General features: G+C 37.6%; 1 long non-coding RNA gene across 3 annotated transcripts in view; it reads left to right on the top strand.

Moving 5' to 3' along the window:
• Window positions 1–25417, top strand: part of LOC141573191 (uncharacterized) — an 82636-nt gene extending 57219 nt beyond the window's left edge. The window contains exon 4 of one of the 3 annotated variants that reach the window (XR_012498865.1): window positions 22072–25417. This is a non-coding gene — a long non-coding RNA (uncharacterized LOC141573191). Of the gene's footprint in view, window positions 1–5512; window positions 5852–10811; window positions 15388–22071 lie in introns of those variants that run through there. The other 2 variants (XR_012498866.1, XR_012498864.1) reach the window with 2 other exon arrangements.
• Window positions 25418–25655: the final 238 nt, after the last annotated feature.

Here is a 25655-nt window from a genome sequence, read left to right as displayed (position 1 = left end):
AAATGTCAGTTCCTTTATTGAGTAGGAGCAGCCATCATTTTATAAAAGGGGTTGTCATTACATGACTAGGATTCAGAAGGTAAATTCTTTACTGAATAGCCTGATTCTTGCATAATAATGGCCCAGCCACAGGGCTTGAGTAATTGTTTTATTGCTTTGAACTTCCTTTGGCACGGCCCCACCCAGCCCGTATGAAAATGAATACCACTGAGCAGCTAAATGCTCCTCAGTTATAAAAAGGAATGTAATGGTCAGGCATCAAATACCTATAACTCAATATTGAAGTTCTGAAGGCCAAGATTCCCAATAAATCCACAGACTCTTATATGTCATGTCCTTAGCATGACTAGCTCCCCATTTCTTTTTACAATCCATGGTGATAGAAGGAGACAAGGAACTTGAGACAGAGAATGTTACTGTTTGGGGCTCCACTGAGAGCCTCTGATGCATTTCCTGCCAGGCTTCTACTTTCTCTTTGCTGGAGATTTTTCACAATTGCAGTAACACCATAATTAGAACTTATGAAAATCACCAACTAGATAGAAGCTGGCTTTGCTTTAGACCCAACTGATGGAGGGTGAGATGGAACAACTCAGTTTAGACACGTAATATGCTGATTACCTATCATCCTCTCTAATCTCTGAGCAAGACATGGTCCGCTTACTCTCATTGCTGTGTTTACTTCAAAGAAAAAATTTGTCTAAATTTAAAAAAAAAATTAATTCTTTTGATTAATTCAGGCTATATCTAACACAACCTCCAACCCCTTCTAGTTCAAATTTCACAGGTGTAATTATTTGAATATATTTTCCTTTAAGCAAACTGAATAGAGATATGAAAATCAGAATTTGTATAAAATATAATTTATAAGCTGGTTATTAACTTTATGAAAAAGAGTTCCTTTTCTAGTCGAAACTTCTCTGTTTCAACTAAGTCGCTGATAAGATCATAGAAAAGACAAGCAGGGATGCTTGGAAAGAACTCCGGTCTAGATTCTGGGGCCATTACCAACTAGTTTTATCTTGTTGGTTACAACAACAGATACTTCTCTGGTCCTCAGTTCTTTAATATTACGGAGTTGAGCAAGATAATCTCTGTGGTTTCTTCTGTAAATTCAAGTTACAGAAACTCATCTATTCTATAAACCAAGGTACAAACTTCTGTCTTAGACATTCCAAGTCTCTTATGGAATTGTTAGTGGAATCAGGAATTTCCCAAATTCTATTCCCAATAATTTCTAAATTCTGCCATTAATTGCCACTGGTAATAGAGAGCATGCTCATATGTTTTATACAATAATGAGCTTATTCAGAAAGCTTGCAAAATTTCTAACTAGTGCCGTATTATGTTTTACAACTTACATCTGTAAAGCCTATTGAGCAGTGCCTTTTGCATTTGATTCAAATTTTTGTAAGTTGACATTAGTGACTACATGTGGCTTCAGATAACACCTACCATAGTACATGACTTGAGTCCTAAATTTAAATTCATATTGCATTACAATTCCCTTGCCTTCTGGTGTATTGAAGAAGGTTGATAGAATTATCAACCACATTTTTAGACATTTAGGATAACTATTATTAGTTAAAACAGGTTTGAGAACCAAAACTCCACTAACCATAAGGATGACTTTGAACGTGACTCACCCAATTTGGTGGTCAGCCTCTTTTTTAAAAATTAGGTTTGAATGGAAAATTGAGAAAACGAATGACTATTAATAATGACAGGAGGTGGGCGTATGGACAGGTGTAGTATATTGTGGTGACAGAGATGTGAAATTGCTGCATTTCTAAAAGAACCACATCCCCATTTTTTTGACACCTTCTCAGCAAATGGTGGTTTTATGATTCGGAAAAATATGTACCGATGAGAAAGATGATACCATCAGACTCTTTTTTCATTCAAGAGGGTGAAAAGATTTCAATGTAAAACTTAGGACTCAAAAATAAGAATGCATATTATTTGTTTTAATCTGAATTTTTTACCACTCAAACATTTCACAAGCGTTATTATAGTCACCATGACCAGGAAGTCCTTCCTTTCTCACATGCAGGAAGTTATCACATCTTACTGACTCTATATCTTAAATATGTATATTCAGTTTTGTCCTCTTTCCTCTTTCTTCACTGTCACTACCTGGGCTCACACCATTATAATTTCTCACCTGGATGATTGCACCAGCCCCCGACTGCTCTCCCTGTTTCCTGTATTGATTCTCTGTTCTGTCAACACATTGACCTTCTGAAATACAAATCTGATCATGGCCTTCTTCTGTTAAAAAGCCTTTGATGAATTCCCATTGCCTTGAGAATATAACTCAAACCTTTAGCATGATATAAAAGATTCCTTATGATCTGACGTCTACCCTTGTGTTCAGCTTTGTCTGTCAGCACTCTCTTCCTCTCTTCAGCTTAACTTCTTGGCCATGCTGAACCAAAGTTTAGTTCCCTAAATTCACCTTGCTTTCTCACCATACTTCTTCATCTTTAATCACTCTTCCAGTTTGGTGTTATGCCAGTATGTTCCCATGAGCATGTCACTGCATACTTCACTGTACTCACACTTCATTGTTGCACTTGCCCGTGTTTCTTTACACTGAGATCTCCTAGAGGGAAAGGACAGTGTCTTGTTCACCCTTTTCTTTCAGCATTTAGCATAATGCCTGGCACAGAGTAGGCATTCTGTAAATGTATGTTAAAATAACCAATGCATGCATAATCTAGGAAAGAAATGTTCAATGTGGAGCAACTTTAAAATGGAATAAATTAGGAGTTATTGGTTCAAGTTGTTTTTAATGCTGTTAAAGCTGCTACAACCTACAACAGAAAAGCCCGAAAGATTACAAAACACTCCCCATAAACATTATTTTCTACTTGACTAAAAAGAACCACATTAAAATAACAACTACCTTTCCTGGTACTCTGTTATTTTACTTAGAAAGAAAAGGAAGCCTCCTCCCTGCCGTCATAATTTCATAGATTCTTAGTTTCCTCTCTTTCAAGCTGCAGCTATCACTGGCATCTTAAATCTTTGAAACCTTATCAATCCCACTTAAAACAGAAGACATAACTACTGTTTACACCTTTTCAAACACTTGTATAAAGTTATTAGAAATTTTTCTTATATGTTCACAATGTAATTCTGTGAAAAATGCAGGTCCCAAAACAGTATGCTTTCATAGGGAGAAACAACAGGCAAAGCAAGGATGAACCTCCATAGACTTGGGCATCCAGGAACGATTTCCTTGTTTTCGTCATTCTCTGAACTTAATATGCCTGTCATTCTCAGAACTTAATGTCTACATAAGCCCCAATAGGAATGCTGGAATGAGAGGTGACAGAAATAATCTCATTCAATTTGGACTTCTCTTTCCTTCTTTGAGTCTAGGGGCTGATGTAGTTCCTGGGAGTTAGAAGGATGGAGGGAAGGGGTGTTTGTTTAGTCCTTTCTCTCATCATCTAATTGGCTATTGCTCAAGTGTTTTTGTAATACACACATGGACAAATGACAGGATACAACTTCAGGTCACACCCGGTTGACAACTGTCTGAAATTAGCTATGGTAGACATCTGGGATACTGAAAGCAAAAGTGATAGCTGGCTGCTGTCTACCAGAACCAAGTGATCGGTTTTATCATCTAAGCTCCAGAGCATTCAACATGCCCTCTGAGAAACTCAGACCAATTTCAAATAATTTAAAAATGTCATACAAGGTTAAGGCCTGTAATGAGTTCTATGTAAATTAAAATATTATGTAAGGTTCAACATATGAGTAACATTGGCTTGGACAATAAAATTAGAAGTAGATGATTTTTATGTATAGGAAATCATGATTGCCAAACAAATCCCATGGTTTTAAACACAAAGGAAAATGATAATGGCTTTGAAATACACAAAAATATATGCCCATAAATGCATTTTGAGCTATTAACACTGATTATTTCAGGGTAGCAACATCACTGGTGATTTAATTTTTCCTTTCATTTTCTTCATTTTGTAATTTCCCTGTGATGTGTAGGTATTGTTTTTAGAATAAAAATAATAAAATTGCATTTTTGGGTTCTACTTATGAGGGTCTAGTGATTGAGACAGCAGGGACATGTGAGCATGTGTGTTCACCTGGTAAATGTGAAGGTAGCACGAGGACAGACAATATTCTAGTGCAGGAGAGAGAAACTCAAGTGATGATGGAAATGAAGAGGGCGTTCACGAAATATAGGTGACAAAAGGCAGGTAAAGCGGGAAGGGCATACCTTGTCTCAAGGGGGCAGCTGTTACTCATGCATTGCCAGATGACCTGTTGCAATGTGAGACAGCAGCTCGGCATCAATTTTTCATGAGAAGCCAGATATCTAGATTTTTATGTGAAATTTTTTCAATGTTGCAAATAAATTATTTTTTAATTGTCGACACTATCTGCCAAACCAAATATGTCTGCAGGACAGATGTAGATTTTAGGCAGTGCATTTGGACTTCTGCTCAGACCTGTTGGCTCATATGTGTACTTTGATGAATTAGTTTGGAGTGCTTCCCAACATATTTGACACCAGGGCAGAAAAACATGGTAATATTTGTATAGCACACTGAGAGAAGCTTCTTGTTGCCTAGAGGTATCTGAACTGTGGCCTCCCAAAGCTTAGGCCTCAGCTCTCCCTCCCTGAATTATTGCAGCGCTAACTATCTCGGACACCCTTGTAACCCATGTAATCCATTGCCAGCACCTACGATGGCATGGCCCACTCTGCATTAGAAAGCAGGCAATCCTGTCTGGTGGAAATGAGAGGAACACAGCTTTTCGTGTTGGTAGAATCAGGAGCAGGGATGTGGGGAGAAATCTCAGGATGTGGAGAAGTATTTGGTGAGAAGTAGAGAGGGTGGCTGGCTAGGCTAGAGCACCTCAGTGAAGAATCTGAGTCCTGATCAGCTGGTGTTACGTTTCTTGAAGACAAGGAGTATAAAGGTCTTATATTCCAGGGCCCAGCACAGAGGCTGCCATAGAAAGTACCTTAAAAACTGTTGTAGAAAGAAGGAATGAATGAAATGTAATCCCAGGATGCTGGTTCAGGAAGGAGAGGCCTCACCTCAAGGTTCTACCAGTTTCTAAGGGTAGAGGTAGGAGTAGTCCTTTACCCCACCCATAGATACCTCCTCCTTCCTACCCTCTAACCCCATTCCACAAAGAATTTTCCTTATTCCTGATAATGAGACTGGTTTTTCCTGCAACCCTCAAAAAATACTCTAGGGTCTATATTTTCTCCCCCCCGCCCACCCCCATGATAGGGTATAATGAAAGAAAGAAAGAAAAAGCTTAGTTTGAACCAACTAAGGGTGCACAAAGATTTCTAAGGGGCAAGAGGACCTAAAGATAGATTTACTGCATGGATCCAGCCTCTGGATCTTTGACTTCCTTCCTTCTCCTAGAAATGAGTTGCTTGAGGACACCCTTACAGTGTGCTACTTTCTCCTTTCTCCCCTCTCCTTACAAGTCCCCTCCCCTCCACCTCCTATATTAGGAAAGAAAGACCTCCCTCCCTCACAGATGCTGTGGCAGCACACTGTCCTGGGATGGAAGAACTTCTGAAGCACCAGACAAGAAGATAATGCAAATTATTGGTGTGGATGGTGAGAAGGGGAAAAAATTGTAATAATCCTTTTGAAACTCAAGTTTTACTCCTAACAAAATTAAAGAAGGAACTAATTGAGTGGTCAGTTGGTGACTTATTAAAAAATAATTTTTAATGATACATTAGTATGTGATTTTAGTTGCATTACTGTAAGAGGTTCAAATAACTGCAGGCTATTGCTGTAATAAAAATCCTTTCAGCCCCATCTTCTCATTTATGTAAGTTTTTTTCAGAGCTTACATTAAAAAAAGAAAATGTATGTCTCATTCTGGCAGTAAATAATATTAACCCACAGATACATAAACTAATTGAAAAAAAGGCCCCATTATCTCAATTAAAAGATACATTTACAATAAAATTTGAACTTTCTATATTTAACATTTATTTAAATGTGTCATTAAGTTGCTTGATCAATTTTGTCTATTTAATAACTGTGATGATAACTAAAATACAGAAGTAAAAATAGCATTATAGAACCAGAGAATATTTCAATTTGTATGTGTATTTTTATTGCAAAAACTTACGGTAGAGTGATGAAAGATTTTCAAGCATCAAACTATGGCATATTAGGGTAAAATTTTGTGCGGAAGATGGACTGCAAATATGAGTTCAGGAGAAAAAGAAATGATGTGAAATTTCTGCCAATTAAAAAGCGTTTGTCCATATATGTTTTTTTAAAATGGATGATGGTAGGAATCAAACCTCTAAGTATTTACATTCCTTGATTGTATTTGAGTGAGATAATAGCTTAATTTTAAACATGGCAATAGTTATAATACACCAGAAACCATATCCTTTGCCATTATTTAAATTTATGATGAAAATGTTTAGATGCAAATTAAAAATATGAGGGAACAGAAAGTTTTTCAACATTATTTTAGGAAGCATACAAGAAGAGTCTAAAGGCTCCTGGTTTAGGAGACAGGCCCCAGATCCTAAGAAAAAATAAAACCCTATTTACTTGTGGTAAACTAGACTTCATCATTAGAATTGTAATAATTGGTTTATCTTTCAGTTCTTCAGTGGAGCACATACTAAAGAATGCTGCAAGAAAATCTCAGTAATTAGCTGTTACTCGGTAATAAGAAGAAAACACCTAAAGTGTTCAGCTCTAAATAACTTCTAAATGCAGATGATTCACAGACTTAACATTCTGGGCCAGACCTCTCCTCTGAGTTCTAGATTTATATTTTCAGCTACTTGTGACAGATCTGCATGGTATCTTATGGCAGTTTGCCAATGTCAGGTCCACTATTCCAGTTCTGATACCTTGATTCCCTTCCTCGAATCCCCATCAATCTGATTTTTCTTCTCAATAAATATTTCGTCCCTCAGACTTGTAGGGACTGTGGCCTTTTGCTCTTGCCACTGCGGCGGCTGCCATCACTGGTATCCCTGGGTTGTCTGGAGGCAGGAGCATGAAAGCAATAAAGAAAGAGGGGGGAAAAAGATGAAACATACTATAACGTGATTTCCTCTCGTGAATTTTCTGTTCTTGTTCATTGTCCATTTATTTCCCCACATGTTTTTAAGTATTATTTACTTAAAGACTTAACATATTATATTTATCATTTAAGGAAAATCAGAATGGAAATATTGAGAAGTATAATGAAACTCTGTTCTCCAGTTCTGAAATCATTCTGCTGCATTGTTTATTCTAGGTCTACATAGGAGAATGGTGGCACAGTTTTCATTAATAACTGAAATGTAGAAAGCCTCCATTAAGATAGTAACCCAAGTTTTGCTCTTCAGGTTTTTGATCTAACAGGTTATCAGTGCTCTTCTTCCTGCCCTGCCTGCCCTCTGGTGGGAGCACTAAAGAGCAGGCCAGATCAAGCGAGCCATAAAGAGGAGTAGTGAAAAAGACCAAGGTAAGCCTAAATGGCAAGCCAGCCCTGCCTGCACAAGTACAGGGCCAGTGTTTGGCTTAACAAACTTCTGTTCCTTGGTTTTCTAACATTAAGTGGGGACAACAGAATTTGCCATAAGACTATTATTTCCAAGCTGGTACCTTTCTGTTGGTACTGCTATCCACCTTTGGTCTTGCTGACCTGATTATTCCTGCACAGGAAAAATCCCCCCTCCCCTCCCTAGTTCTATATCTAGAGAAGAACACAGAAGGGTGTAGTATAAAGAGCAGTGGACTCGGAAGTGAGGGTTCTGTTCCCAGCTCTGGTACTTGCTAGTCAGTTGGGTGGCCTTGGATAAGTTTCTTACCCTGTCTGAGTTGGGTGTCTACATCTGTGAATGAAGGACAGTGATAGTAACAGGCCTATTGTGAAGCTCAAATGAGGTAATGGTAGTGAAAGTGCTTTGTAAACAATAAAGCTCTGCACATCTAGGATAATAACTAGTACAGTATTGACAACTCTTCTCTCTGAACCAGTGTTCACCTTGATAGTTGCCTTTGTATTTTCAGATAAATAATCAGTTTATCCTTCTACTCTGTAGTAAATAAATGGAGTTTTTGGTCTCAGACCTATAGGAAAAGCAAATTACATGTCCTGATGTGACTCATCTCTGTGTGCACTTTTTAGATTGCACTTTCATTTTTGTTTTAATTATAGCATTGAAAGAGTTTAAAATAACACCTTTCAGAACTAGTCATTATTTAGTGACTCTCCATTTCAAAAATATTGCTCATGTCTTTAAAATAAATTATCAGTTTATTTTATTATCTTGGCCTAAATATAAATGTATTGACATGGTGATGGTAATAGTTTTAGTTTTTTAAAAAACATCCCCTTGAAGTTTAGAATAACTTCTAATAACTTAGAAGATTTAATTATTTAAACATATTAAATGTTTAAGTTTAAATGTTTAAATTAAATTGCTTATACCTTTTGTTCTGTGAGGCTGAAGATAAATGTGAAAATACATAGAATTACATAACTAGAAGAATTGAAAGTTCTGTATTCCTTTTCCTGATATACACACGATCTCTCCTCCCTCCTCCCATCCCACTTTAGTATGATATACTAGAAGAAAAACAAAAAAGGTACCTGGTCCAAGTACCATTTTTCTTGCCTGAGTATTACCATAGCCACTTATCTGGTTTTCCTACTTCAGTCTGATCTTGAAATAGCAGCCAGAATGATTCTGTTAAAATCCAAGACAGATAATGTCCCTTATATGCTCAGCAACCTCCGCTGGTCTTTACTCCTCAGTCCTCTTTTCCTGCTCGCCCCCTCACTCCCTCAGTCCAACCACTCTGGCCTTCCTGACCACACCAGGTCCACTTAACCTTGACCTGGAAAGTGCTTCCCTCAGATATCTGCAGGAGTGGCTTCCTCACCTCCATCAGGTATATTCATCTTCTCAGTGAGAGCTTCCCTGTCACTTCTTTTAAAATTACAACTCTCACACAACCCTTCTATCCTTATATTCCATAATATTTATCCCCATCTAACATACAATATTTTCACTTATTTCTTTTGTTTATTACCTGTCTCCCTCTCCGGAATGTAGGCCTCAGAAGGGCAAAGGGTTTTGTCTATTGTGTTAACTGCTGTATCCTCAGTACCCAGAGGAGTGCCTGGCTCATAGTAAGTGCTCAATAAGTTTTTGCTGAATGAATGAATGAATGAATGAATGAATGAATGAATGAAACAAAAATAAGCATAGTCTTATATGATTTGCGACACTGTAAAAACTGCAGAATTTTCATCAGAACTTTAAAAAAAGCCACAAGAACTTTGGATATATTCTGATGATGGGACCAATTACTATAACATCTGAGGCATCAATGTTCTCCTCTTCCACCCACCTCCAAATACTAATATTTTGGTCATTCTGTGGCTCAAGAATTAAGATCTCTATTAATTCATCACTTTCCTGTTTAGTGTAAGTATAATTATGTACACCACTCCTAGTTGGACATGAAAGGAGGAAAGAATTGAATAATAAAAAAAGTCTGTCCTTTGCTTTCTTTAACACTACCAGGGGTGCCAAAAAAATGTATACAAGTGGACATTTTGGTCAACGTTGCTCAAGCAGTAGTTCGCCGTCATCAGAAGTGCCTGGATGGTAACCACTTTGAGCACCTCTTGTAATTGCAGAAGTCAAACGTGACTTGTATTCACCTTTTGTTATTGGTATATATTGAGTATTACAATTTTAATACAGTTTTTTCGTTTCTTAAAATGTGTGTACATTTTTTTTGGCACCCTCTGTATAGTCTCCTGATGGTCTTAGTATTGGCCACCCTGCCTTCCCTTTCTCTCCTGTTTCCAAAATATAATATTACCAGAAGATCTTGTTTGGATGTCTTCTCTTGTTTTGCATGCTCTTACACACTTTTGTGGCTTCTATTATCTCTTTTCTTAGATGACTTTCAAATTTGTAAACCCAGTTTTGACATTCATCATTGGCTCCCAGTTGTACATTTCTCAGGCTGAGCATATCCATCCAGCCATCTTTGAAGTTCTCAAACCTCATATGTTTAAAACCAAATTTACCTGTTTCCTTTAAAACTGGCTCCTGTCTTGGTAATCCGTTTCTTGTAATAACCCTGCCTTCTTCCAAGTTTGGAAATGTTTCCAAGGGTCATGACTTTTTTCTATTGTCAGTTGTCCAGTCTTGCTGCTTATACGTCTAGAATATCTCTTGATTCATCCTCTTTGCTGTCAGTAGATTAGGGATGGGGCCTGAAAATCTGCATTTCTGATGTGCTTCTGAGTCAAGCTGTTGTTGCTGGTCTGTTGACCTTACTTTGAGCAGCAGCAAGGGCCTGCCCTAGGGTAGCAACAGCTGCCTGAACCTGGTCTTCCACTTCCATTCCATGGCCGTCTTTAAGAAAGACTCAGTTCCCTTTCAAAATAGAGATCTGATATTGCCCAGTCTTGCTTTAAAAGAGAGTACGTCTTTTCTACATCATAGAAGAGTTGGAAAGTTATAGTCAGAAGACAAAATATTCAAATCAGCCATAGTGGTCAATTCACAAGTAATCATTAACACGTTGATGTACATCCTTTCAATTTTTTTTTCTTTGCGTGTAAATATGTATTTAGGTTATATCTGTATTTTTACACCATAAAGAAATCATGCATATCTTTCTTTTGTGGCCCAGTCTATAAATTTGCTAAGAGTGTTGAATCCTCTGTCTTAAAAAGTAGAGTATGCCTTCTGTATATGATAAAAAACACTCAGGGCTCCTTTTCTCACCCTCCCTTATATCTGGGAACTGGAGACTTCATGCAGCCAAGCAGATGCATCCTCTCCAGACTGATTCAGGAGCTGGTGACTCAACACAGCAGGGATGACGCAGAATCCATTCTGGCCGAGGGACAGCAGCAATGGCAGCTGCATCCGGTTTCCAGTGCAGCAGAGCAGAGACAGCTGTTCATGGCAGCGTGCAGTGTCCAGCATCTGAGGAGTTGGCAGGCCAAGCCGTGGGTCAGTGCTTGGCCGCTGCAGTGCTGACTTCACAGGACCAGCTCTCAGGGATGTTTTGGGTGCAGTACTTGCCCAGTGTTCTGTCGTCCCAACTTTACTTCTTAAATTAGCTTAAAAGTTGACTTAATTTACTGGCGTCAAGCACTAATATTAACAATAACTAACTCTCCGATAGTGCTTACTATGTGCCAGGCAAATTTCAAACTGCTTTCCACAACAGTGCAGCTGAAAACTCTCACGAAAGAGGACTTCTAGAACTGCTTTAGAAAGTGGCAAGAATGATGGTATAAATGTGTTCGAAGCGAGGGGGAATATTTTGAGGGGGATTAATGGCAATGTGTCTTTTACTGTAATAATTTTTTTTAAATTTACACATTCACCGTAGCTTTTGATCACACCTCATAGTTGTTGCAACATTATTGAGTATAGTCTCTATGCTGTACTTTATATTTCTGTGATTATTTTGTAACTACTTGTTTTTATTATTCAATGTGTTTCTTAATCCTTTCACCTTTTTCACCCAGCTCCCCAACCCACTTCCACTCTGGCAACCAGCAGTTCTCTGTGGATCTGTTTCTGTTTTGTGTGTTCATTTATTTTGTTCTTTAGATTCCACATATAAGTGAGATCATATGGTATTTGTCTTTCTCCGTCTGACTTATTTCACTTAGCATAATACCCTCTAGGTCCATTCATGTTGTCACAAATTGTAAGATTTTATTCTTATCTATGACTGAGAAATATTCCATTGTATATATGTACCACTTCTTCTTTACACAATCATCTATTGACAGTCACTTGAGTTGCTTCCAAATTTGGCTATTGTAAATAGTGCTGCAGTGAACATAGGGGTGCATATATCTTCTTGCGTTAGTGTTTTGGATTTCTTTAGTTAAATAACCAGAAGTAGAATTGCTTGGTCATAGGTAGTTCTATTTTTAATTTTTTGAGAAACTTCCAAACCGTTTTCCATAGTGGCTACACCAGTTTGCAGTCCAAACAGTGTATGAGGATTCCCTTTTCTCTTCATCCTCACCAACACTTGTTGTTTGTTGATTTATTGATGATAGCCACCCTGACAGGTGTGAGGTGGTATCTCATTGTAGTTTTAATTTGCATTTCTCTGATAGTGACATTGAGCATCTTTTCATATGTCTATTGGACATGTGTATGTCCTCTTTGGAGAAATATCAATTTAGGTTCTCTGCCTATTTTTTAATTGGATTGCTCATACTATTTTTTGGTGTTGAGTTGTATGAGTTCTTTATAAATTTTGGATAGTAACCCCTTATCAGGTGTATCATTGGTGAATATCTTCTCCCATTCAGTAGATGTCTTTACATTTTGTTGACGGTTGGGTTCCTTTGCTGTGCAAAAACTTTTTAGCTTGATGTAGTCCCATTTGTTTATTTTTTCTTTTGTTTCCCTTGCACAAGGAAATATATCAGAAAAAATTTTACTAAGAGCAGTGTCAGAGAGTTTACTGCCTATGTTTTCTTCTAGGAGGTTTATGATTTTGGATCTTACATTTAAGTCTTTAATCCATTTGAGTTTATTCTTGTATATGGAGTAAGAAGGTGGTCCAGTTTTATTTTTTTGCATGTATCCATCCAGTTTTCCCAGCACCACTTATTGAATAGACTGTTTTTATTCCATTTTTTTGCCTCCTTTGTCATAGATTAAATGACCGTATAGGCATGGGTTTATTTCTGGGCTCTCTATTCTGTTCCATTAATCTATGTGTCTGTTTTTATGCCAGTACCATGCTGTTTTGATTATGATGGCCTTATAGTATTGTTTGATATTGGATAGTATTATACCTCCAACTTTATTCTTCTTTCTCAAGATTGCTGTGGCTATTTGGGGTCTTTTGTGGTTCCATATAAATTTTAAGGTTATTCTAGTTCTGTGAAAAATGCCATTGGTATTTTGATAGGGATTGCACTGAATCCATAGATTGCTTTGGGTAGTATGGACATTTTAACGATGTTAATACTTAGTATTCATAAGCATGGTTTATGCTTCCATTTATTTGTATCTTCTTCAATTTATTTCTTCAGTATCTTTTTTTCTTAACTTTTTATTTTATTTTAAGTGTGTTTTTCCAGGACCCATCAGCTCCAAGTCAAGTAGTTGTTTCAATCTAGTTGTGGAGGGCACAGCTCACAGTGGCCCTGTGGGAATCGAACTGGCAACCTTGTTGTAAAAGCACCACGCTCTAACCAACTGAGTTAACCAGCTGCCCCTCTTTAGTATCTTATAGTTTTCTGAGTCCAGATCTTTTACCTCTGTGGTTAAATTTATTTCTAGGTATTTTTTTTTTATGCAATTGTAAATGGCATTGTTTCTTAATTTCTCTTTCTGACAGTTCATTATTGGTGTATAAAAATGCAACCAATGTATGAATATTAATTTTCTATCCTACTTCTTGACTGAATTCATTTATCAGTTCTAATAGCTTTTTGGTGCAATCTTTAGGGTTTTCTGTATATAGTATCATGTCATCTGCAAATAATGAAAGTCTTCCTTTCCAATTTGGATTCCCCTTATTTCTTTTTCTTGTCTGATTGCTATGGCTAGGACTTCCAATACTATGTTGAATAAAAATTGTGAAAGTGGGCATCCTTGTCTTGTTCCTGATCTTAAGGAGAACAATTTTAGCTTTTCCTCATTGAATATGATGTTAGCTGTAAGTTTGTCGTATATGGCCTTTATTATGTTGAGCTATGTTCCCTCTATTCCCAGTTTGCTGAGAGTTTTTTATCATAAACTGATGCTGGATTTTCTCCAATGCTTTTTCTTCATCTATTGATATGATCATATGATTTTTATCTTTCATTTTATTTATGTGGTATATCACATTGATTGATTTGCAGATATTAAACCAATATTGCATTCCAGATAAATCCCACTTGATCATGGTGTATGATCTTTTTAATGTATTCCTAAATTTGGTTTACTAATATTTTGTTGAGGATTTTTGCATCTGTGCTTATCAGGGATATCAGCATATAATTTTCCATCCAACTTGGATGGTTGGAAGCTCTACTGTTTTTCACAGACAGATGTTGGGGGCTCCTCTCCTTGGTACCAGTACTCCGAGCTGGGAAGCCCAGGGTGGGGCTGGGGTCCCTTGTTCCTCTGGAGGGACCTCTGTGGCTGAGATATCCATCCTGATATTCAACTGCTGTATGCAAGTGTGCAGCCAGCACATTTCACTTTTCCACCCCTCCTATCAGTCTCAACATGTTTTTTTTTCTTTAGATCTTTAGTTATAGGACTTCTGATCAGCTGTACTTCAGACGGTTCTCTATCACTTGTAATTTATATAAGTACTCTAAGCCTGAGATTTTAGAATTCAAGGCAGAAAGGGTCTCCTGATCTAGTTCTTAAAAACCATGTAACAAAAATTCATGAGCATTTTCATGTTATTACACATTCATCTAAGTATTTAATATAGCTGTATTGTATTCATTTATAAGGATGATTCATTATTATAATAGTTATTTAACCAACTTGATATTTTTGGACATTAAGAATATCCTGGTGGCTAAACTTTTTTTTTTTTTTTTTTAATATCCATGACTATTTCCTTGGGATAAAGCCCTAGAAGAAGAATACTTGGTCAAAGGTTATTCACATTGCCTTCCAGAAACATTTTTCTAGTTTACACACCCAGCAGCCTGTTTCCCTGAATCCTTATTAATATTGAATATTATCATTAAAATTTTTTTTCTTTGTGATACTGAAAATGATATATAGTTTCCTTTTAAACCTGAAATTCTTTAAACATTAAAAAATACATTTATTGGCCATTTGTCAAAAGTTCTATTGTGAACTGACTTCCCCATAACCTATGGGATAAAGTTGAAACTTAGAAGGCAATTCAAGGCTCTTGCTACTCACCCCAACTATTTTTCTAACTAATTTGCCTACAAGTCCTAAACATTTATCCTACACAACCATGGGAATTATTTTGTATTAGATCAAACCATATGAATGTGCTATTTCTGTAGGCAAAAAAATGGTTGACTATTGGCAATTTCATGTGGTTACCCCCTTTTTCCTCCCCGACATCAAAGCAACTCTGACCTTATCTTTCCTGCTTTTTCATGAGGCTCGTCTGGGCTCAGGATTTTGCCTTTTGTAAGTGGGCTTCTCTAACCGGGGAACTGGTTCAGTTACCAGATCCAAAGATGAAGAAAATCTGTTTGCGATTTTTTTTTAAATAGAGTGTGGGATGTTACAATAAAAAAGACAGATCATAACAACTACTGTCAAGAATGTGGAGAAATTGGAACCCTCATTTCATTCCCACACTGCTGGAGGGAATGGAACAAGGTACAACCATTTTGTTAAACAGTCTAGATATTTTTCAAGTAGTTACACATAGAGTTACCATATGATTCAGCAATTCCACTCATATATATATATATATATATATACACACACACACACACACACACATCTCTACACCAGATCTTGTACATGAATATTCATTGCAGCATTACTCATAACATTCAAAGAGTAGAAACAACCTAAATGTCTATTAGCTGATGAATGGATAAGTATTATTCAGCAGTTAAAATGAATGAGGTACTGAGACATGCTACAACATGGATGAACCTTGAAAACATGCTAAGTGAAAGAAACCAGTTACAGAAAAACAACTTATTGTATGATTTTATTTATATGAAATGTCCAGATAGGCAAATCTATACAGACAGAAAGTAGATTAGTGGTTGCCTAGAGTGATGGCTAAGTGGAGTACAGTTTCTTTTTGAGGTAAAAAAAAAATGTTCTAAAATTGATTGTAGTGATGAATGAACAAGTCTGTGAATATTCTAAAAGCCACTGAATTATACACTTTAAATGGGTGAATTGTACACTATGTGAATTATATGTGAACAAATCTGTAAAAAAGCAAAAAGATGTGTGTGGTTTTGTTTTGTTTTTTTTCCACTTAACTTTGTCTCCTACTAGTACTTCTCTGTCTGGATATTCTCATGCCTAATTTCAGACTTGCTTTGCCCTTTAATTCTGCTTGAAGTCCAGCCAATAGCTAATGTAGCAGGGTGGAAATTTAACTCACACTACAACTCAGACACAAAGAGAAAATGTAAGTTCTTTATTTAGTCTGTAACCAGTCTGTCTTTCCTTCTGAAGTCCCAACGGATGGATACTGAGAAAAATGAATGGCATGTTTAGTCCCCAGTGTCTGGGAGGCCGCTATGGTGGAAGGGATGGCTGGGACTGATTTACCTGCAGCTAACACTCATGGTTCTTACTGCAAGGAGATCCACTCAAATGACCAATGAGTAGGACGGTGTGTACTCCAGATGCATGATTCTGAGTTCTTGTCTTGATTCTTGATTCTAGCCTTGCTTTGGCCTCTGTTATCTATGTGATTCAAGACTTGCTTTGAACTCCTTTATGTAGGAGTTCATGGTGGGTCTCCTGACTTTTGAGTATTGGCTCTGTCTTAAACACTGACTCCCAGGCAATGCTTGTGTCTCTGGGTTTGTTGTATTCCTGTAGCTGGTCACGAAGGTTCATTGTTTCAGTCTCCTTGTCATGGCTTCTCATCCTAGCTCTATGATCAGTAGCTGGTTAAGGTGATAAAGTGATTGTTTTGTGATTTCCTCAAGTATTACAGCTTAACAGAATGAAACTATATTTAAAAGCACTCCAAAATGTTTTGAATAAAATTTGCCATGTTTTTATAATTTTTGATTGATGATGCTATGAGTACTTACTTTACTTTTAAAGCTGTATTTTCTGTTTGTTTGTTTGGAAAGAGGACTGCCTGATTATTGGTGCTTTCAATAGAGGAGGTACAAAATAGTATAACATTAGTTGGCCCAGGAGGGATATAAACTGTGACGTATATTTGTTTTTCAAATTGTTTTATCCTGGCCAAACCAAGTTAGTGATGCAATAGTTCAGAAAGGAATTCGGAATACTTATTGGTTGTTTGAGTGATATTTATTCTGAAGGATTGTGACTTCTACAAACAACCAAAAATATTTCAAAATTGGAATTCATTGAGCACTGAATATGACCTTAGTATTTCTATAGTGCCCTCTAGTTTGAGTGCCAAAGCCTGGGAGGTGATTTTTATTACCTATAATACATTATTTTGGAAAAAAAGCAAAAATATTAAGAATATTTAACATGATATGAATACATACTGAGTTTACAAAGAGAGAAACTTGATCAAAATACTTGACTACTAAATGAAAAAGATTTGAGAATGTATTTTACAAGATTTTATATTCAGTAGAAGTTCTCTATGTGTCCATTATATACATACATATAAGTTAAAAATTCAGGGGGAATATATGTGTAAATAAATATGTATATATAAATAAATATATATTTATATTCTTAGGTATGTTGTCCCACCATTCAGCTGGTATAATTTTCACATTACCACCGTAATCAAAATCACATCTATTTATTCACGAGGAAGTGAAGGATTGATAATGGCAATTAAAAACAAGTGTACTCTTTTGGGTATTTATTTACTTATTTGGATATTCAAAAGTATTAAAAGGTATAAACAGTGCCTGAGCTATTTGTAACAACTCTAAAGCAGCTGTAGAAGAAATACTAATAAAACGTAAGGTGAAATGAAATAGATCGCTGGACCTGAATAAATGCAATGAGGGTAGACAAAGAACAGTCAAGAAAGAGAAGAAACACTGCAAAGGAGAAGAGTGAGACCTTAAAAGACTGATCTAATTGAAGTCGTGGGTGGATAACTGACACTCAGCATGGAAAAGTATGATATAGGAAAACTGTGTTTGTACATTGTAAGCGTTGCACTACAATGAATTTATGTATTACTTTCACACCACTCAGACCTCTCATTCCATTTTATTGGTTGGGATACAGATTAGACTGTTTTATCAAATGGGCCCAACATACGATGACTTAAGCAAGCGAAATCCAGTATAAGGGATGATGCCTGGGAGCCAGGCTGCTTCTCTCTCGGCTTTGCCATTCTCAAAGATGTTGCCTCTATCATTCACATCGCTGAAGATGGCTCACCACCACACCAACAGTCACCATTCCAGCCATTGGGAAAAGGGAAGCGACAGGCCTACAAAGCCTGACATAGTTATCAGAAAGGAAAATGAAGGAGAGAGAAACCTGACCGTGTGTCCAACACCATTTAAGAATGTTAGATTTGGGTATTTAAACTGTCCCTTAGACAATGCTAATTAAACTGTCCCTTAGACAATTAGGAATGTCCCTTAGACATTCCAGCTACAGGAATGTCTTTTAGGAAAAAGTGGGCAATTTCCGAGATGCCCCCATCCATCCTGTTGTCTCCTTAAGAAGACAAGACACCCTGGTGTAAATGGAAGAATGGTGTGGTTTATGTGTCCCCATTGGTAGGGGATGTGCTGGGGAGATTGAGCAAGGGCAGTCACAGACATGATCTCTTTCTAGGGCACTACGTGAAAACCAAGGATAAAGAGCTCCTCTGCCCTTGGGGTTCCTTTCATTTATTCAACACAGTGGTACTCAGTGGTCCAGCAGCACCTGAGAACATGTGAGAGATGCAAATTCTTGAGTCCTACCCCAGACCCACTGAATCAGAAATCTGGGGGTGGAGCCCAGCAACTGTGTTTTAACAAATCCTCCAGCTGATTTGAGGCACGTTAACATTTGAGAACCACAGATTTAATGCAATTCACTGAAAGGGGAAATCAGAATACCTATTTAACTGATTGACTCTTCTTTTCTCTTGGTGTATCGCTCTCTCTCCCTGTCTCGTTTCCACAATTCCCTAGCACTAAAAGGAGTAAGCTTTTCTTTTACTTCCCCGAATGTAATATCCTACTTCCATAAAGTATCAACTTGCATATCAACATCACATAACAAACAAGCAAAACCTGTGTGAACGGGCCATTTGGGCCTGCGTGGGGAGAGAGGAGGGAATTTGGAAAATAGCCTGGATTGCTGCATGATCCTATTGTGAAGGCCATAAGCTGGGTATTACTTCTGCCTTTGTATTTCTTCTTTAAGATATTAATTTCCAGCCCCCACCCCTGAATTGACCATGTCCTGGGTCCTGTCCTCAGAGCAGTAAAGAGAACACATTATTTTTCAAAGCATTTTATTACCCAGTTACATATATTTGATTTCGCTAGGAGTCTACCCTTAAATTTGATGAGAATGATGGAGATTACTGGCCGCCTGCTTCTACGTGCTCCACAGAAAGAAATAGTACTGGGAAACAGAAACAGAAATAGTCAAGCATGGAGAGTGTCTAATTCTAGCCCTGTTTCTGTCTCAGCATCCTCAGTGAAGTGCAACCCCTGATTATAAAAGAGATAATGTTCTGAATGCAACATGACATAAAAAGGCATTTATGTTTACTCCGTCTTGGAAATAGTAATTTGTCTTCATTCTCAATGTAAGTTAGACTTTATACTGCCTGAGTAGAAAAGATTTTTTCACTCATTTAGCATTAGTATGCTTTCTTGGGAGAGAGTTGCCTGGTACACAAAAAAATGTGTGGGATGTTAAACTTTTATAATTATTTACAAGAAATAACTCTAACTATGCTACATTAATATGATTATAAGTTGGAAGTTGTCATTTTTGTCAATGGAGAGTTTATTTAGAAAGAGACATGATTCTTGCCTAATCCGTTCTCCACATCTGACCATTTGAATAATTTTAAAAATGTAAATTGCATCACTCCCCTCTGTAGGGCTTTTCATTGTATTTAGAGTAACCTTCAGTTTCCTTGATGTGTTCTCCAAGGCTCTCAGGTTCTGTCCTGTATTCTTCTCCAGCGTCATCTCAAAGCTTTCCCCCCTTGCTCATATTCGCTTTTTTATTTTTCATTTCTAGAAGGAACCAAATTCTTTCCTATCCCAAAGCTTTGGGACACGCCCTCTGCCAGGAATGTCTTTTCTCTAACCCTTCACAAGGTTAATTTTCACTGATTCTTAATTTCTCAATGAAATGTCTCTTCCTCAGAAAAGCCTATTGTGATTTTAGGATTCTCTCTTACCCTTTCCCTTCATATTGATTGCCATAATTTGTATTATGTATTAATTTGGTGCCTATTATTTATTATGTAAGTTAGATTATAAACCTGTAACATCAGAGATCATATCCATTTTGTTTACCTCCCTGTAACCAGTGCCTAGCATAGTGCATGGCACATAGTCGGTGTTCAATAAATATATGATCATTGGATTACCAAGAATCTTATCATACAACAAAATGGACACTGTAGTTTGAAATATAAGTGATTAATTATACTGAAATTTTTACATTACAAATGTATTGAATTTGATTGTTCACAAAACGGTTGAATTCCAAATTTTGCAAACTGGTTATTTGACACTCAGATTACATTTCCCTGTAGAAAAAACTGTCACTATTGGTCCAGACCTTTGCCTGCTGCAAATAAAAAGTACCGATCTTCAGCAAGCTCACCTCCATCCATGTATTGGCATCCTTAGATAGCAGTTTCCAAATCAAGATTCCTAATTTTTTAAGATGGTTTTTGTGAATGTAAGACAGAAATGATGTATTAAAAAGATGATTTTCAGTTTTCTTTCTCCATGTCTCTTTCATGATCTGAATGTTTGCATGAGGAGAAACTTACTGTAAAGTTGTGCTCAGCATAAGAGGTTGCATTAAGTAACTGGGAAAAGGACAGCTTCCAATAATAGTTTGGAATGAGATCTGTCAGCATGCTGCGGAGCTTCCAGTATAGAAATGTGTTTGTGTGTATGTGGACCGGGGGTGGGGGAGCTGAGGAAGAGGGAGACTGCTTGGAGGAGGGCAGTGACCCTGGAATCAGTCCCTTGTGCTCTGGAGTGTTCCCTGCTGCTTAGTCACAGTGGCAGCTGCACAGCCCTGACTGCTGTTGGAATGCTGGCTCTGAAAGACCTCATCAATCGCACCAAAGTGGCCACCCACAAGTGCAGATGTATTTCTTAAAGGGCTCAATGTTAGTAGGGCATCACATGAACGATTATTCATTGCAGCTTTCCCTCCTCGAGGTCCGTTCAAGTCAAATTCAGTTTTGCTTTCAAGTTCCTTCCAGACCTAGAGAAGCCTATTAGACTCAGAAAGACCTAAGTGGCTAAAAATTTCCCGTCCAGTACAGGAATTTCTGCTACAATACCTGACAGGTGTTCCTCCCACCTTTATTTGAATACTCACCTCCTTAAAGCCAGCCCTCTTCGTATTTGGACAGGTCTCATTGTTCCATATTTCACTTCCTTACACTGTAATGAAATCTGCCTCCCTGGACTTTCATGCCGTTTGTCTTTGTTCTGCCCTCTGGAGCTATGCAGAATGTGTCTAATCCTTCAACAGGATAGTTCTTCAGATATTTGAAGACAGCTGTCAGATCCTCTCTCCTAAATTTTCTCTTTGCCAGGTAAAATGGTCTCAGGTCTTTCAATTGTACCTTTTATAAATAGTGTATTAATCTGGAAAATATATGAGCAACAGCCCTAGGCAGACCTGGGTTCTGTTAATCTGTTTATTCAATTATTTATTGTTTTTGCATTTATTTGCACTAACAAGTCGAATAAATATAAATTCTGCAAAGGAGAGAGAGGTACCTGATTCAATGAGTGCATACGTACAAGGCAGGGGAAGTCAGCTAAGTCTCTCTTAGGAGGTCAAGATCAAACTGAGCTGATGGATGGGTAGTAGTTAACAGGGTGAAGGGGAGAGGAAGGGCTTTCCAGCCAGAAGGAGCAATATACGAGGTATGGTCAAACAATACGGTGAATGTTTGCATTTTAAAAAATGTATTACAGTAAAGACACATTGCCATTAATCCCCCTCAAAATACTCCCCTCACTACGAACACACTTAGCCCATCATTCTTGCCACTTTCTGAAGCAGTCCTGGAAGTCCTCTTTCGTGAATGTCTTTAGTTGCACTGTCGTGGCTGCCTCCATGTCCTGAATCATTTTGACTTTGGGGAAGAGCCAGAAGTTGCATGGTGCCAGATCCGGTGAATGAGGTAGATGAGGACACACTGTAATGTTTTTATTTGACAGAAATTGCTGTACCAGAAGTGATGTGTGACACGGAGTGTTGTCATGATGGAGGATGAAGTAAAGACACGAAAGAAGACTTCCAGAACTGCTTCAGAAAATGGAAAGAAGGATGGGATAAGTGTGTTCAAAGCGAGGGGGTCCTTTCAGAGGATTAATGCCAATGTGTCTTTCACTGTAATTTTTTTTGTTGTTTCAACATTCACCGTATCTTTGATCACACCTTGTGTACAAAGACCCTGTGGTGTGAGGGACCTCACTTACCCCCTTGATCTTTAATTTCTGTATGTATGCAAAGATGGATTATAATAATGTCTCCCTTACTAAAAATGTATTCTGAGGATCTATGAGAAGGATATGAACGTGCTTTAAAGTGCCAAGGTCCTATGTTATTACTCAAAACAGAACAATCCATGAACCTAGTCAGGCCTGTTCCCCCACTGTTCTACCAACAGGCATTCCCTCTTCTGTCATTTTGCTTCTGCTGCTCTTCCTTTCCTAGACAGGTCTTGCCTTTTCTCTCTGTTCATCCAATCCTTGCTGCCTTTACGGCCCATTTGCAGCTCTAATTCCTCTGGGAAGCTTCCCTGGGCACTAAGATTCAGGGCCGTTTCTGTAGTGTATGGTTAAACGCAAGCCTTTGTAATCTGGGTTTAAGTCCAGGTTTGATTACTGACTACCCAGTGCCTTAGGCAAATTGCTTAATGTCTCTGACATTGAATCCTTATCTGTGCGAAAGGAATAAAATAACAGTAACTATTTCATTAAAGTGGTTGTGAGAAATATATATATAACAGAGCCCTTCCTAATGCTTCTTACTTCTTGGTCCTGTACTCCTTGGTGGCCCTCACCAAGTAGCTCAGTATCTAAGTACCTCAGTTCTAAGGCCAACTCTAAGGGTAGAGGAGTAGGACAGAAGCCGTTTGCTTTGCTCCTGGGTATTTGAAGTCTCTGGTACCCTGGCTATTGCTACTGCACATATAGCGGAAGTGCCCTCGCTGTAAGCCTGCGTGCACACAGGACCTCTGAGCCACTCACTAGTGGACCCAGTTACCTTACGACTCCCCAGGCTGGCTGCAGCTCAGTGTCACCATGCATGACCAAACCAGCCTGGTGAAACTGTAGAAGGCAAGTTATGTTCATGTTTTAAATGTCAAGTAAAATCATTTTTCAGAATGTCATGTCCAAGACTTTTCTGGATTAATGATTCTTTGGCAGAATCCTATTTCATAAATATATCTTGGCAATTTTTAATAACAGAAAAACAAATTATTTAATTCCTAAATAAACAGGCTTTTAAAGTACTGACATTCAAATGAGGTGACTAGGTGGAATTCTAGTATTATCTTTAAAGGATTGCGACCTATGTGTCAAGAGTACAGGCAAGGTTGTGTGGCAAGATACTGATTTATGTCTTGAAAAAGGGATGGAAATGTGCTAAATTGATTAAGTTCATTGACTTACGATTCTTTATTTGTACAGACTGCAGACAATTGAGGTTCAATATTTCAAGGGATTGCCTTCTTTATAGAATTAAAAGAATCTGCAAAACAGAAACTACATCAATGTTGCACTTGCAATTTAAAATATAATCCCTTCCCAGCACCACTCTGCATTTATTTCATACTTCAGATGCTTCTCATGCTCTGCTAGGTCAGGAACCATAAAAGATATATTAATACATGTCTAGTTCTGCAATCAATAAAGCTAATTTAAACTCTCCTTTAACAGGTGAAGTAAAAGATTAGTATTTAGGCCTGGGATTAACAACTGAAAATAGGCCATTCTGTGATAGCCTCAGGGAAACAGCACAATTTAGGTTTTAAGGGTCAAAGAAAATCGATTTTGAGACAAATACTTCATTATGGACAGGCGTGTATCACACTAATGATGATATCTTTATTTTTAGTTCCTGAACCATTCTCTCTGTTGTGATCTAATGCTTCTTTCCCCCACTAACCTCAATTCTATCAGCTGAATTTTCCTGCCCTCCCCTTTGTTTTTGAAATGGAGCCTTCACTCACATTTACCTTGATTACTGTTCTGACAGCTAAGTGCTTCTCTGAAAATAAGACCTACCCGGAAAATAAGCCCTAGCATGATTTTTCAGGATGACATCCCCTGAACATAAGCCCTAATGCGTCTTTTGGAGCAAACCTTAATATAAGACCGGGTCTTATTTTTGGGGAAACACCGTATTAAACCCAAGGCCAATGTGTTTATTGTTCTGTTGCAACAGTTTTGACTATAAGTATTCAAATAATGCATAAAATCTCACTGAAGCACTTAATTCATAAGCTGAAAATATGCATACAAAACCACCTTAATTCTGTAGAATTCAAAATTGACTATTTGGCTTTCTTATAAAATTGGTGAAAATGAAAATGTACATTTTGTTCTATTCATTTGCTTTTCCCTGTTCTCTTTAATTCTATTATTTTGTTTGTTCTTATTTGTAGTTTGTCCCGCCCCCACACTGATTTTCTTTCTGCAGGGCTCTTGAATGATGGATACTGACATCAGTGTCCACAGTTTTAACGCCTTTATTAAATCAAATATCTTTCATAAAAAGCCAGGCACACCTTAGGGAACCAGAAGCTTACTAAATGTTAGCTAACCTCATTTTATGGCCAAATCCTTCTTTTGCTGTTCCTTGTTTGGTCAACTGCTTTTACCTTCTCATCAAGCATCATGATAAGAAATACAATTGAAGTCCCATTTGTTTCTTTTTATCACCCACCATTTTATTTTGGTAAGTTTCAAACAAACAGAAAGGTTGAAATATATGTATGGTGAATATCCATACACCCACCCATACATACTCTACTATGAACGTTTACCACAGTTGCCTTATTACCCAACTATGCATTTATCCATTCCTTCATCCATCCATAAGCCAATCTTAACTTTTTGATGCAGTAAGTTGCAGATATCAGCATACTTCATCTCTAAAGCCTTCAGCATGTGTATCATTAACTAGAGTTCTGTATAGGTTTATCGTTCTTTTTTCTTTCAAGTAATGTGTACATATAATGACCTGTACGATCTTAAGCTTACCATTTGCTGAGTTTTGACAAATGTATACACCTGTGTACTCTAAACCCCTATCAAGACAGAGAACATTACAATCCTTCCAGAAAGTTTGCTCATGCCTCTTTCCAGTTGATCCTCACCCACTCTCATCCTACCCCAGGCAACCAGTGTTCGCATTTTTTTCATCACTAGTTAGTTTTGCCTGTTCCAGAACTTTATACAGATGGAATCATAGAGTATATGCCTTTATGGGCAAGATTTGTTTCATTCCACATAATGTTGAGATTCATCTATGTTCTTGGTACACTGATGATTAGTTCTGTTCTACTGCTGGGTGGTATTCTGTTATATGACAATGCCACATCTGGTTCATCCATTCTGTTGATGAACACTGAGTGGTTTCCAGATTTTGGCTATGATGAATAAAGCTGCTATGAGCTTTTCAGTACAAATATTTTTGTGAACACGTGTTTTCCTTTCTCTTAGGTAATTATTTAGGAGTAGAATTGTTGGGTCATAAGGTAGGTATACTGGAGGTGCCAAAAAAAAGTATA

This window comes from Rhinolophus sinicus, linkage group LG09 (assembly GCF_036562045.2).
Source record: "Rhinolophus sinicus isolate RSC01 linkage group LG09, ASM3656204v1, whole genome shotgun sequence".
NCBI classification, from domain to species: Eukaryota; Metazoa; Chordata; class Mammalia; order Chiroptera; family Rhinolophidae; genus Rhinolophus; species Rhinolophus sinicus.
The sequence above is the reverse complement of the archived record's forward strand: the minus strand, read 5'-3'. Positions and strand labels throughout refer to the sequence as shown.